The sequence below is a fragment of the Spinacia oleracea genome, chromosome 4 (assembly GCF_020520425.1).
Source record: "Spinacia oleracea cultivar Varoflay chromosome 4, BTI_SOV_V1, whole genome shotgun sequence".
NCBI classification, from domain to species: domain Eukaryota; kingdom Viridiplantae; phylum Streptophyta; class Magnoliopsida; order Caryophyllales; family Amaranthaceae; genus Spinacia; species Spinacia oleracea.
This window is the reverse complement of record NC_079490.1, coordinates 69,936,302-69,950,340: the sequence shown is the minus strand read 5'-3', so window position 1 is coordinate 69,950,340 and position 14,039 is coordinate 69,936,302. Positions and strand designations below refer to the sequence as shown.

At 42.8% G+C, this 14,039-nt stretch overlaps 1 non-coding gene across 1 annotated transcript; it reads right to left on the bottom strand.

Moving 5' to 3' along the window:
- Positions 1–868: 868 nt before the first annotated feature.
- LOC130460284 (small nucleolar RNA R71) lies at positions 869–975 on the bottom strand. Its single transcript, XR_008920204.1, has one exon. It is a non-coding gene; the product is annotated as a small nucleolar RNA R71 (small nucleolar RNA).
- Between the last annotated feature and the right edge of the window lie 13,064 nt (positions 976–14,039).

Genomic DNA, 14,039 nt, shown 5'->3' with positions numbered 1-14,039 from the left:
TCTTTAGTTTAATACACAACCCAATCCAAACTCTTGTTACCAGTAGTCTAGATTAGTAATTTAATAGTAGAAAGAACGCCTGTTTCCCTGTGGATACGATCCCTGCTTCCCTTGCTATATTTTTAGTTGGTGAACATTAGGTTTATCTTTGATAGGAGTACGATTTAGCCTGTCAAATTTTGGCACCGTTGCCGGGGAAACGGTTTTATTTTCTGTTATTAATTGTTTTTCTAGATTAGTGTTTGTTACTTCTCAAGGGACTCCCGTTCCTTGAGACCGGATCTCACGACTGTTTTCTAGTTTTTGCTTGTTTATGCCCAGGACTGTCCATAGCAGCGATCTGACTTCGTTCGATCCTGAACCTGAACGGACCTTTCGTAGACGGCGTAGATTCGTTAAACAGTTGAGAGACTATTCTGACTCTAAATCCGACTATCTGATTAGCAATCTATTCCATACAGATTCAGAGATGGGTGACCAAGCACCGCCACCCCCACTTGTACCAAGGCTTACAGACTACTCTAAACCAAGTCTGTCTATGCTCCCCAAGGCAATCATTCCTTCCATTGCGATCGAGAATTTCAAGATCGAACCCCAGCTGATAAACATGATCGAGAGACACCAATTCGGTGGGGAAAAGGGTGAAGATCCTAATCTGCATATTCAGTCTTTCATTCAGTATTGTGCCACCATTAAGCAGAAGAATTTAACACCGGAGCAGACCATGGAGATACTCTTTCCATTTTCATTGAGTGGGAAGGCAAAGCTATGGATTAATAGTCTCAACCGCGCAACTATGAAAATCACCGATTGGAATTCTTTGGCCCTTGCATTCTATGTTAAATATTTCCCACCTGAGAAGACAGCTCGTCTAAGGGGACAGATATTAGGTATCTCTCAACAAGCAGATGAGAGTTTGTTCGAGGTTTGGGAAAGATTCAAGGACTTGTAAAGAGAGTGCCCACACCATGGTTTGGAGGACTGGTTCCTGGTTCAACAGTTCTATAATGGTCTGGGTAATGAGTCTAGGTGTCTTTTGGATTCAGCTGCCAGTGGGAGATTTATGCAACTGGAGGTGCCTAGAGCTTTAGAGGTGATTGAGGAGATAGCCATCCATAGTGCCCAATATGGGAATCCTAGAGGTTTTGCCGATCGTGGTGTTAAGCATGAGATGAACTCTATTCAACAGCTTACTGCTCAGCTAACTGCCCTACATCACAAGCTGGATAATATGCAAAGCGCATCTTCCCAAGCCACCCAACAAGCTAGTGTCGCCGCAATGAGTGCTCAGTTGGCCAATGTCTGTAATAGTTGTGGGATGCAAGGTCATTATGCACCGGAATGTAGGAGCTCTATTGAACAATGCAATGCATTCCAGGCCTACAAGCAGAACAATCCGTACTCCAACTCATACAATGAGGGGTATAAAAACAACCCCCTATTATCATATAGGAGTACTAATGTTCAGAACCCCCACCAGATTCAACACCCTCCACCACCACAACAACCTTACCAATCACCACCACAGCAGCCCTACCAACCGCGAAGTAACTACAACCCGCAGCCTAGTGGACCACCTGGCTTTCCTCCACAGCCTCAACCCACACAGCCTGATCCCATGCTTGTTGAGATGCGGAATATGATGTTAGAATTGCAGAAGTCTCTGAGCGAAAAGGATGCCAAAATCGATGCCCTCACTGCTCATAACAAGATCATGGATAAACAGTTGGCACAAATGGCTACTACTCTCGCAGAGAGACCCAAGGGTCAACTCCCTTCACAGCCTGTGACCAGAGAGTCTGTAAATGTTATCACTTTGCGGAGTGGATATGAGTATGATGGGCCACCTATGACTATAGAGGAAGGGGTTGAAGTATCTGTAAGTGGTGTTGTGCCAAGAGAAAGTGAGAATGTGGTCAAAGAGAAGGAAGCTGACACAAGGGTTGAGAAGAAAGTTGAGATACAAGTTCCACCTATCAAACTTCCCTTCCCTCATCGTCAGCTAAAGAACAAGCTAGACAAGCAGTTTGGTAAGTTCTTAGAAGTGGTAAAGAATGTGCAGGTAACGGTCCCTTTCACTGAATTAATTACTCAAGTACCTGCATATGCTAAATACATGAAAGACATCTTGACTAGGAAGAGAGCATTTAGTGAGGTGGAGACTGTTGCATTTACTGAAGAGTGCAGTGCCTTACTACAAAATAAGTCTCCACCCAAGTTGAAGGACCCCGGGAGTTTCTCTATCCCGTGTAATATTGGCAACCTTTTTATTGACAAAGCCTTATGTGATTTAGGTGCCAGTGTCAATGTCATGCCCTTGTCTGTCTGTACTAAATTGAACATGGGTGATTTAAAAGTTACCAACATAACTCTGCAAATGGCCGATCGATCTGTAAAATACCCCCTAGGTGTTCTAGAAGATGTGCCTGTTAGAGTAGGTAAATTTTTTATCCCTAGTTGATTTTGTTGTGTTGGACATGGAAGAGGACAGGCAGATCCCTATTATTTTAGGTCGACCTTTCCTACACACTGCGGGGGCAATCATAGATGTCAAGAATGGCAAGCTGACCTTAAATGTGGGGGATGACAAGGTTACTTTCAATTTAACCCATGTTGCTAAGAGCCCTATGGTAGAGGAGTCATGTTTTGGAGTCAATGTTTCTAATGATTATTTTAATACTAAATTGACTCATACTAACTCCAACAATCCTTCGGAAAAAGAGCATGTTTCAAATTGTTTTGCAGGTGGAGGTAATCGGAGTATGAACTCTTCGGCATGGGTTCGAAGGGAAGCACGATTTGATGATGCTGAGACCCGAAAGGCCGAAAGTTCGGTGAACGGTGGGCATCGCATTCATGATCGGGGTCGTGGTCTGTCACCCCCCGCGCCACATAGCTCATCCAAGGCAATTGATTTGACACCAGATGGCACCATCTTTGGTGCCCCCATTCGATGAGTTGTCGTGGCTCACATCCCCTTCTTTTCGTTGTCTGTGCATAAATTGAGATTGTGTAATGGGGACATTACACCAATCTAATAGGGGACGAGTACTTAACTATCCATTTATTGCTTTCCGTAGTGTACTTTATGCTTTCGTTTTGTGTGTTTTAGTATAATTTTTTATCAAGTGTGTGATTCATTGTAGTCCTTGGTATTGGAGAGGAGAGATGAGTGTATTTTACGGTTTTGGTGTTTAATGTTATGCAGGTCTAAGGCCCCAAGCTCGAAAAAGTTGAATCAAAGCCAAACGGAGCAGCTTGCATTTCGCCCGACCCGGATCGGGCGAAGAGCGCCCGATCGAGCGCGTGTCGATACAAAGAAAAATTTGGGAAATCGCCCGACCGGGCGAAAGTTGCCCGATCGACACAAAAGGCGAGTGAAATGCCCGATCGGGCGAAATTCCGCCCGATCGGGCGGTTGATGATGACGTCGTAGAAAGGTCAAGGAAGGATTATGGGCTGAGAAAAGTCAATAAAACAAGGCATTGCATTTCGCCCGATCCGGATCGGGCGAGGTGCGCCCGATCGGGCGCGCACAGATTCAACGAAAAGGTTCAAAATTCGCCCGATCGGGCGATCTGCTGCCCGATCGGTCGATCTGCTGCCCGATCGGGCGATTTGCGAATCAGCGACAAATAAGCCACGGGTTGCTCACTTTCCTCATGATACCCCTTGAGCCAATGAGGACATTGTCTGATTTAGCTTGGGGGGGTGTTTCACTCACTTGTACATATTAGGTATGTTTTTCCTTTTATTTTTGCATTTACTTATTTTTGTGTGTTTATTTTGGTGTGTTTAATGTTTTCTAGAGTAGTTTATTGCTTTGAAAAAAAAAATACAAAAATACGTTCCGATGAATACAATATCATGCTTCCCTATGCCCCTTGAACGAAAATTGTTTTGATTCTTGGTATTTGATGATGGGCAATGTAGATGTGTTAGCCATGATTTGATATTCGATTTCTTTGATGCCTTAACATGAGTCAACTCCGACTAACTATTTGTGGACTTGGTGCTTGACTAGTTGATTTGGTTAGGATGTGTGATAGCTTCCTGGTGTGTCATTGATTTTGAGTATTGATTTGCAACTATTAGTAGTGTTTTATGACTCATATACATGCACATTGTGGAGGACGAAGGCATTTTTCAATTTAGGTAGCCTTCAGATGAAATTAGATACATTTGTCCCCTCATTTTCTACCCATGTTGTTGCTTGTGCCCTTTTATTCGGTGACTAGCCATATTACAAGCCCATGAAAAACCCCATTGGTTACTAGTCCCAAGCCTAGCTTGGGGGAGCTAATAGTAGTGAGGTGACGGAGTTGTAGTGTGCTACATTTTGAGCACAAAGTGGGTATTGAAAATGGAGTTCGTATTATCATGTTTGTTGTTGAAAATGAGTTGAAAATGAAAAGAGATGAAAGAACAAAACAAATGTGAAGGTTGCTAAAAAAGAAAGAAAAAAAAGAGAGAGATTGAAAAAGAAAAGAAAGAGAAAAATCTATTACTCTCATAAAAAGTTCAAAGTGTTGTTTCAATCAAGTTCTGCAAATTCATATCCTTATGAGTGATTCGTTACAATTGTGAAAAAAGGCAAGAAAGTATGGTGTTGGCTATTTGTTGTTTTGTCATGTGTTGAGTGGGAGATTATGGTCATTATGTTGATTGATCACGGTTGTTTTTAGGATTTATGCTCCCCAAAGCCAAGGCTTTAAAGCTCACATTATACCCAAATTTACCGCACCCTTACCTAAGCCTAACATTACAAGCTTTGAAGACCTTCCGACCTTTGTGCATAGAGTCGTACTTATGTGAAAATAGTTGTTTATCAATGCAAGTTATGACATGACACATTTCAAGTCGACTACTAGGTTGAGTGTATGTTTTTCTAGACACACGAGTGTTGTGAGTTTGGGAGGGCATTGTTCACTTATATGTTGGGAGTAGAGCGAACGGGTACATCTTTGACCCGCCACATAAATGAGTGATGAGTGTGTGAGCACTAGTCTTGAATTCCATTGTGCACTTGTGGTTCGCTTTGCGTGACGATTGTTAGGGAGGATTTGTGGTTGGGTGGATTTGATTGGTTGACATTGATGCATGCTCGTTAGATATTGCCTTGAATTATGTTTTTCATTTTGAAATATGGTGGGGGTGAAGTTGGTCTTGTATTTATCGATGATTTTCTTGCTTAGGGACAAGCAAGGATCTAGCTTGGGGGAGTTTGATATGTGTGTTTTATATAGAGTTTTTACCCCCGTCCCTTAGTACTTTTTGATCTCAAATGAGCTATTCGGAGCGATTTTTAGTACTAATGTGCTCCTTGTAGTGTGTTTGTAGTTTCAGGTTCATCATTGTAGGAATTAGCATATTTTTTTGCATTTCCTACTCATTTGAATCAATACAAGAGATTATGTACTTCGAGAGCACAAACATTAAGTTTGAAGAGTTTTGAAGCAAAGGGAATAACGAAGGAAGTACAAAAATGACTATAGTCCACTATTTTAAGCATAACTCAAGTTCTACAACTCCAAATGATGTAATTCCAATTGGGTTGGATTTTAGACTTCTATATCTTTCCAACAAGTGGTCACTCTCCTAATTCCGACGAATAACAAAGGAGATATGACGTTTTGAAGATAGAGGATCGTGCAGTTTCAACACGCGCCCGATCGGGCGGGCTTCGCCAGATCCGGATCGGGCGGTCATTCTGGGCGTTGTTCGGGGCATTTTGCAACCGCCCGATCGGGCGGAATTTCGCCCGATCGAGCCGACTATCGAGCACATCGCCCGATCGGGCGACGCCAACCTCTAGCGTATTTCGCGAATTTTTATTTCCGATTTTGGGCTCTATTTTGGGCAAACTATAAATACTAGCCCCTTATATTTTTAGTGACATCTATTATTCTAGTTTTCAACACTTAGTTTATTTCTAGTTTTCTTTCCAATTATTCAAATACTTAGTTTTTAATTTCAAGTAAAGATCCAAGCTTTATTATTTTATTTGTTCTTCAATTCGGTATTATTTCGTACCTTAATTTATTTTGTTGCTTTAATCATGTTTTCCATTATGCTAATTGCTTTGTTATTTATTATCTTGAGTGAGTAGTTTAATTTCTAGGGTTTAGGGGATCCATGAATGCATGATTGGGATTATATGTGGACTTGATTATTGATTGATTGATTATAATTTCTATAGCTTATTATTATTGCTCGTCAATTCTGTTCGGCCGGACTATTTTGATTTGAGTTTGATTAACCTTGGATTATAAGCCGAGAGGTATAAATCTGATGTTTTTGGTCTGTGGCTATTAGATAGGAATTATTTCTAGTACGTAGCGAGAGCCCGCTAGTTGTTCTATCCTAAGGAATTCATAAGATTCGAGAGATGCATGTTTTCCTAGTTATGATTGTTAATTGATTGTCATTGTTCGTTGTCCAATCCCGGTCTGCATTTATGGTGAACCGCTGCCCTAGATTCCTTTAATATTATTATTTTCCGATTTGATTATTTGCTTTAGTTTAATACACAACCCAATCCAAACTCTTGTTACCAGTAGTCTAGATTAGTAATTTAATAGTAGAAAGAACGCCTGTTTCCCTGTGGATACGATCCTTGCTTCCCTTGCTATATTTTTAGTTGGTGAACGTTAGGTTTATCTTTGATAGGAGTACGATTTAGCCTGTCATAATGCTGTCAGGAAAGTCACCTGTTGACCCATTCCCACGAATCGAGATATGTGAGTCGGATGGTGGACGAGTGGCCACTCCGCATGATGATCCTCTTGTGGTCAAGTTCAAAATCTCCAATATGAGGGTGAAGCACATCCTGATAGACACTGGGAGCTCGTCTGATGTAATGAGCATGGAATGCCTCAGCCGCCTAGCACATGACCCCAAAACCATAGAGAGCATACACTATCCCATCATTGGTTTTGGATGAAGCATTATACACCCCGTAGGCATCATCACCTTGCCGGTTCGGATTGGGGATAGAAAAGATGGACGGAAGATGGAAGTGAACTTCTTAATTGTCAAGGACTTGACAGCATACAATGTCATCTTGGGACGACCCACCCTGAACAAGATTAAAGCAGTAGTCGTCACCCATCTTATGCTCTTGAAGTTTGTAGGTGATGATGGGGCGACAAGGACTATACATGGAGACCAACAACAAGCAAGAGACTGTTACCTCACAACCCTCAACCCATCAGCATGGAAGAAAGATTTGGCCGAAGCCAGAAGCAAGAGAAAGCATGAGGAAGAACTGCCTGCCACCAATGAGAATAAACCAGTCAAGAAAGAACCAGTCAAGATAGAAAAAAGTGGCTAAAAATAGAATATCATTAGGATAATATATGTAATTTGAGCCTACTAAACGGCCTAACAATCTGCCAGAGCCCACAAAACGGCATGTATATGGCTGCCTACAAAGCGGCGAATTTAGTTTTGCTACTTAGTAAAATAGTAAAGACAATATTTCCTTATCTGATGAATACATAAAGCCACTCAAGACGCTAAAGGGTGAAGAACCCCCACATTAAACAAGCCCTAAGCGGCGGCGTCACTAGTGACTAAATGAATGACGGCCTGAAAAGTGGCATGTACTAACAAAGACGTAAAAAGCGCAAAGTAAGACTCAATTAGAGCACACACTCAATATGACACCTACTCCTTGGAAGGCGTCTCAAAAAGACTAATCGGTTGACGGCCTGAGAAGTGGCCTAGATTAGCGCCCCAAATTAGGCTGATCACCTAAAACACTAGGGTAACCGTCCACCAATAGATCAAAAAGAGAGTTCCTAAGAAATCGGTAATAAACTGAAAGGCGCAAAATATTCATACATGCGCACAAGGCGCAACAAACCCAAAATAAATAAATGCCAAGAGGCATCAAAGTTATTACAAGCGCCCACGGCGCCATCCAAATCAATTAAACAAAGACCATCTATGGATGAGGGGCGGTGGAGCTCCCGTCTTGAACATCCTGGTCTTTAGGGGAATTCACTTCCTCCTCCTCCACGTCCTCATCTTCCCCCTCGCTAAAAAACTCAGGGGGATCCAGGCCAAGGCATCTAGCTGTCGAGACGGCCATCTGGTAGGAGATACGACGCTTAAACCAGGAGAAGTCTTTCCCATCCATAGACTGATCCCATGCCCGCCGAGCATTCTCTAGAATGGATTCTTCTCCAAGCTTGAAAGAGCTAGCGGCTTCCCCACGCATGGCCTCAATCTCATTCTGGGTAGCCTTGAGCTTATTCTCCAAGGTTCCACTTTGGAGGAGAAATTGGTCACTCGCTCCGAGACCAAGGAATACTCCTTTCTCAGCACGGCTAGCCTCTCCTCATGCTCCAGCAACTTCTTCTCATAGTTCTGGGCGTCCTCCTCAGCCTTTTTCAGAGCGTCTGTCTCGGACTTAATCTTCTTTTCCGCATCCACGTTGATCAACCTGGCTTTCTTCTTAGCATACGACGCATGATTCTCAATCTGGTCTTTATGCTTTAGCATCTCTTTATGCATGTCAAAGCGTAGTGCCTACCCTCGGCACAACGGATGAAGAGCTGTCGTGACCAAAAAAGACTTAGTAAAAAATAATAAATAATAAATATAATAAATGAAGTATATCTTACATCAAGTACGAGGGACTGCATAGCCCCAAAGTACCCCAGATCAATCCCAGGAAGCGAACTCAGGAATGGCAGCATAGACGTCCGAAAGGATCTTCTCCTTTTCCTCTGAACTGAAACCGCCTGGTGGGGGGATGTTCGCCACTTCAGCACGCCGCATCCGTTTGAACATATCAACTGAATCAATATCAAAATGTCAAAAATCATGCCAAAGCACCAAGTTGTCATGACGACCTAAAGTACTAAGACACTAACCACTCGATGGAGCTGGTGGAGGCATGGGAGCGTCTCCCGCATAAGGACCTTCGGCTTCCTTTCCCTTTTCCTCCCTTGACGAAGTAGTAGCACCAGAAGCGGCGACCTGGTCGGCGACCACCTCGTCCACGGCCACTTTGACCGCGGAATCTTCCTCAGCGGCCACATGGGGAGACGCTTCTTTGTGCTCAGGGGGAAGGCTGGACGCCTGAGGAAGAGGGACTCCTCCCCCAGCCAATGGGGCGGACGGCTTCACCAGTGAAGGCTTTGCCGCAACATCAGCGGTGCCCAGTTTCTTGAAAAAGGATCGCTTGGGCTTCGGAGCCACCGTTGAAGAAGCAGGACGTTTCTTCGTGGCCGACGAAGTGGGCTCCTATAAAATGCAACAGATGAACAACCGAACATAGGCCTTAGAGCAATGCAGAAGTATATCAAAGAATAAACAGAACATACCTTGGCAGCGTCACCAGAGGCACCCTCGTCGGACTTCTTCGAGTAGTCCTTCTTCTTAGCCTCCACGGCCTTGAGAATATCATCTGTATACACCTGGGACAACCAGGTAGGCACGTCCACCAAACCCTTGTCTTCAGGGGACAGACGATCCATGGTGGAATCTACACATAACTACGAAGGTTAGTGAAAGAAAAGAAAACAAGGTTTTGGTAAAAAGTCTATAAAAACTACCTCTACTCAAATAAGGACAGAGACCGACGGCCGCGAGAAAAACCATGTTGGTAAATTGACCCACATGGGGAAGCCAAGTATTGGGAACCCACGCGTGACTCTTCGAAGACAGCCGATACATTTCGGCCTGAAATAAAGGCTTTATAAGCCTCCAATCCCTTGACAAAAGACGAGGGTAGGCGTCACCTCTAGACAAATAACGGGGACGGCAATTCCACCGGGAAAGACGCCCTGAAAGGGAGTGGTCCTCCATTCGGATAACAGACCACTTCTTCCTCCACCAAACCCAGCTAGAGGTCTTACCCACCACCGTTTTATATCCCCGCTGGCTATATAGGGTGAACCACCCCTGGGGAGAACGAGAGGAGGGGGCAATATCTACAAGCCTAATGAAAGCAGGAAAAGAAGGAGTGACGCCGCTCAATGCACACTTGGCAATGAACCCAAAGATGTTCGCCCAAGAGTTAGGGGTCAGCTGAGCAAGACCAATGTCATACCCCTCCAAGACGTCCATGACAAAGGGATGCAGAGGAAACCTAAGACCCAATCTAAAACCAGCTGTGTAGACAGAGACCTCACCCAGAGAGAGTTGGTCTACAGAATGATGAGGACGAGGGCATCTAAAACTAAAACCTCGAGGCAGGAGTAAGAAGCGCTCAAAGTCACGCCCCTGCTCCCTCAGATACCTCAGCCATTTCATGCTAGGGAAGATGTCAGAAGGAAGCAAATCTACATCCTCTTTTCCCCGAACCATAGGAGGAAGGTTTTTTGCAAACTCCTCGTCAAAAGAACTAGAGGATGAAGGAAATAATGCCCTTGGTCCAAGTATGCATTCTATGTTAAGTCTAATAAATGCGGTTCAGTATTAATTAACAAGTTAATAATTCAGTGAGATCAAGTGAGCTGAATGCCTAGCTAGAGGCCGCTTCAGTTCAAGTGGAATTAATGATATTAATCCACAGCTTACTCTTGACTGAACCCGTAGGGTCGCACAAATAGTACGTAAACGGATCAAGTATTTAATGGCATTAAATACTCCATCTATGGATATTCGGAATCGACGGATCTTGGTTTCAGTGGGAGCTGAGATCGTCACAGGCAAGAAATGAATACTCCGGAAACGATGATATTGCCGGAAACGGAAATATGGATCGTATCGGAAATATAAATATTATCCAAGTCGTAGATGTTGCCGGAAACGAAAACATGGTACGTATCGGAAAATATTATTGGAAATGGAAATATTACCAGAATCGGAAATATTGCCGGAAACGGAAATATTGTCAGAATCGGAAATATTATCGGAATCGGAAAATAATTCCGGAAACGGAAATATTAAATATTTGTTCGAAACGGAAATTGATTCCGGAATCGGAAATATTAAATATTGTTCGTATCGGAAATGAATTCCGGAACCGGGAATTTAATCGGAAGCATATCGTACGAATTAGCATCGGACGAGGCCTGCCGGACGAAGGCCCAGCACGAAGTTGGGCCATCGCCCAGCAAGCCAAAACGCGCGCCCAGCCAAACGAGCGCCCAGCCAAGGCAGCGCCCAGGCCCACCGCAAGGCAGGCCCAGCGCGCGCCAAGGCCATGGCCTCGCTGCGTGGGCTGCTGCTCGCACGCACACGCATGGGCGGCCCATCGTGGCTGCCGTGTGTGTGTGTGAGTGAGTTTGTGTTCATGCACGATTCCTGAAACGTGCAGAGTTCGGTTAATGATTAAATTCCTAATTCTATTTGATAAATTAATTAAATAAGAGTTTTATTAGAATTCTAATTTAATTAATTTGTATGCTAATAGGATTCCAATTCTCTTTCCATACCCCTATAAATATGTGGCCTGGGTTCACAATTTATAACGAGTTTTTTCAAGTATTCAAAGTGAGTTTTGAGAGAAAAATTCAGACACACATCTTGCTCAAAAGTGCCGAAAATTCTAGTACCTTAAGGGCGATTCTAGTTGGTCAATCTTAAGGCGGATCCGGACGTGTTGTGGACTATCTACGGAAGGACGACACTTGGAGTCCTAAAGACTTGTTCTTGTTCGGTTCGGGCGCAGCTATGGAGGGCACGCAACAAAGAGTATGCATCTAAATTATGCTATATGATTATGTGTAAATAATATGTATCCTTGGGTTAATGGTTGTTTCCGCATGATTTATGTAATATCATATGTATCATAACCTAACAGTGGTATCACGAGCCCCTTATTATTTTCATAATCTAAATTGCATGAACATGGTTAAATATTACAAATTTGCAAGAATTAAAAGGGGTGATTAATTTTCGTAATTGTTAATTAATTGCAAATTGCGTTTATTTAATTATACGTACGCAGTTTTTCGGCAGTTTCTTCGTTACTCATCCAAATCGAGTGATTTTTGTGTCAATTCCGCATGTAAAAGGCATTCTAAAATTTTGACAAAAGTACTATTTTTCTGCCGAACCCAGAATTCTCAAATTCGAAGCCTAACTATGACTTTTCGAAGGTTTTAGTTTTTCGAATGCAAAATTTCGTAAATTTAAGATGTTAAATTAAATATTTGAAATTCTTGTTGATAAATCTTGAATTTTTGATTGACCTACTGTATATGTTTAACAAGTTTGAATGCCTAGCCTTGTTAATTATGCAATCTAATTTGTAATTATGATTAATTTGTTGAAAATTAGAATAATTTAGAATTAATTTGATTTTCATAATTAATTATAATTTAATTAGAAACCTATGATTAAAAACCACCATAAAAATTGTAAATTTATGATAAATTTTAAATTTTATGACCTAGACTTGAATCCATAATAATTGGAAATCAATTGGATAATAAATTTTCGATTTTTCGCCCTAAAATTATGAAATTAATATTATTTATTAATTTGTCATTAATTTTAAATATAAATTTTAATTTTTATGCGATTCGTTCATATAACTTGCACGCACAAAGCAATGGACGCTTAGTGTTACCCTTAAGGGGTGTTGTATAGTGCGGGCATGCGACGACGAGCAAGGGAGCTCGTCGCCCGTGCGGCACGAATGCAATGAGCAAGGGCATGGTGCACGAGCACAAGGCAGCAGCCCTGCCTTGTGTCGTGGGCCATGAGCTATGAACAAATGGGCATGGGCGAAAGGCAAGCCAAGGCAGTCGCGTGTGGGCAGCAAGCGAGCTGCGCCACGACGCGCACTGCCTCGCGCAAGCGCGCGCAGCCTCGCGCGCAGCGAGCGCAAGCTCGCGTGCCACGAGCGCTGCGCCCAGCGATTGATCGCGCGCAATTGCTCGCGCGCACAGCGAGCGATGGCTCGCGCGCACAGCGAGCAATGGCTCGCGCGCACAGCGAGCGATGGCTCGCGCGCAGCGAGCGCTGGCGAGCGCGCACAGCGAGCGATGGCTCGCGCGCAGCGAGCGCGCACAGCGAGCGATGGCTCGCGTGCGTCGAGCGCTGGCGCGCGCGCAGCCAGCGCGCACAGCGAGCGATGGCTCGCGTGCGTCGAGCGCTGGCGCGCGCGCAGCGAGCACCATAGCGTGTGATGGCTTGCGATGGAATATGCAGCAGCTATGCGACGAGCGCATGGGCTGCGCGCACATGGCCAGCGATGGCTGTGTGCGTGCGGCCCATGGGCGTGCAATGCGTAGGGTGTTTGCGTTGCGATTAGATCGTTTTGAATGTTTAATTTGAAATTTTTCAGTTTACGTAATTTTAATTAATTTTAAAATTAGTAATTTAAATTATTTTCTTGGATTTTAATTTTGAATATTGTAATTATAATAAATTTTATTTATTCTAATTATTTTACTAAAATTAAAATCATGAATTAATTTAAATACGACTGAAATTAAATTAAACTTTTTGGATTCAATTATAAATTTATATGAGCTTTAAATTTTAATTAAATTTGTATGTTTCCGGTTAGACTTGAAATACATTTTTATGTTTAAAATTAGTAAAGCATATGAATTTATTGGTTTAAGTGGGAGCCCTTTTAGTCATAAAACTCTTGATTAGGTCTACAAATCCTTAAGGTTAAAACAACTTGATTAGAATTAATAAGGACTGAATAATTGGTAGATTATTGGTGCCCTTGATTAATTGCTGCAAATGTTTACGTGATGCATAATGTGTTTTACTAACCAGCTATGTGGGCCATTCATGATAATGAATGGGTGAATGGTATATATTGTATATGTACTGTTTTGCAGGTTATGAAGTGACTAGTATGGCCCAAATAGGATAGAAAATATGGTCTGCGTACCATTAATTTGAATGTAATTGGTCTAAAGTACCAAAGTCGTTTTTCAATTCAAATATGGTCTGCGTACCATCAAATAGTTGTAATTAGTTTTAATTATAGCTTATCCTATTTGAAGAAAATGGTGCCTCCCACGGAGATTTTCAAGACGGACTTTGAAGTTAAAGCTTCAAGATGAAGTCGGGCCATACTAGATCACATTTATCTTATGCATGCTTTAAGTTAT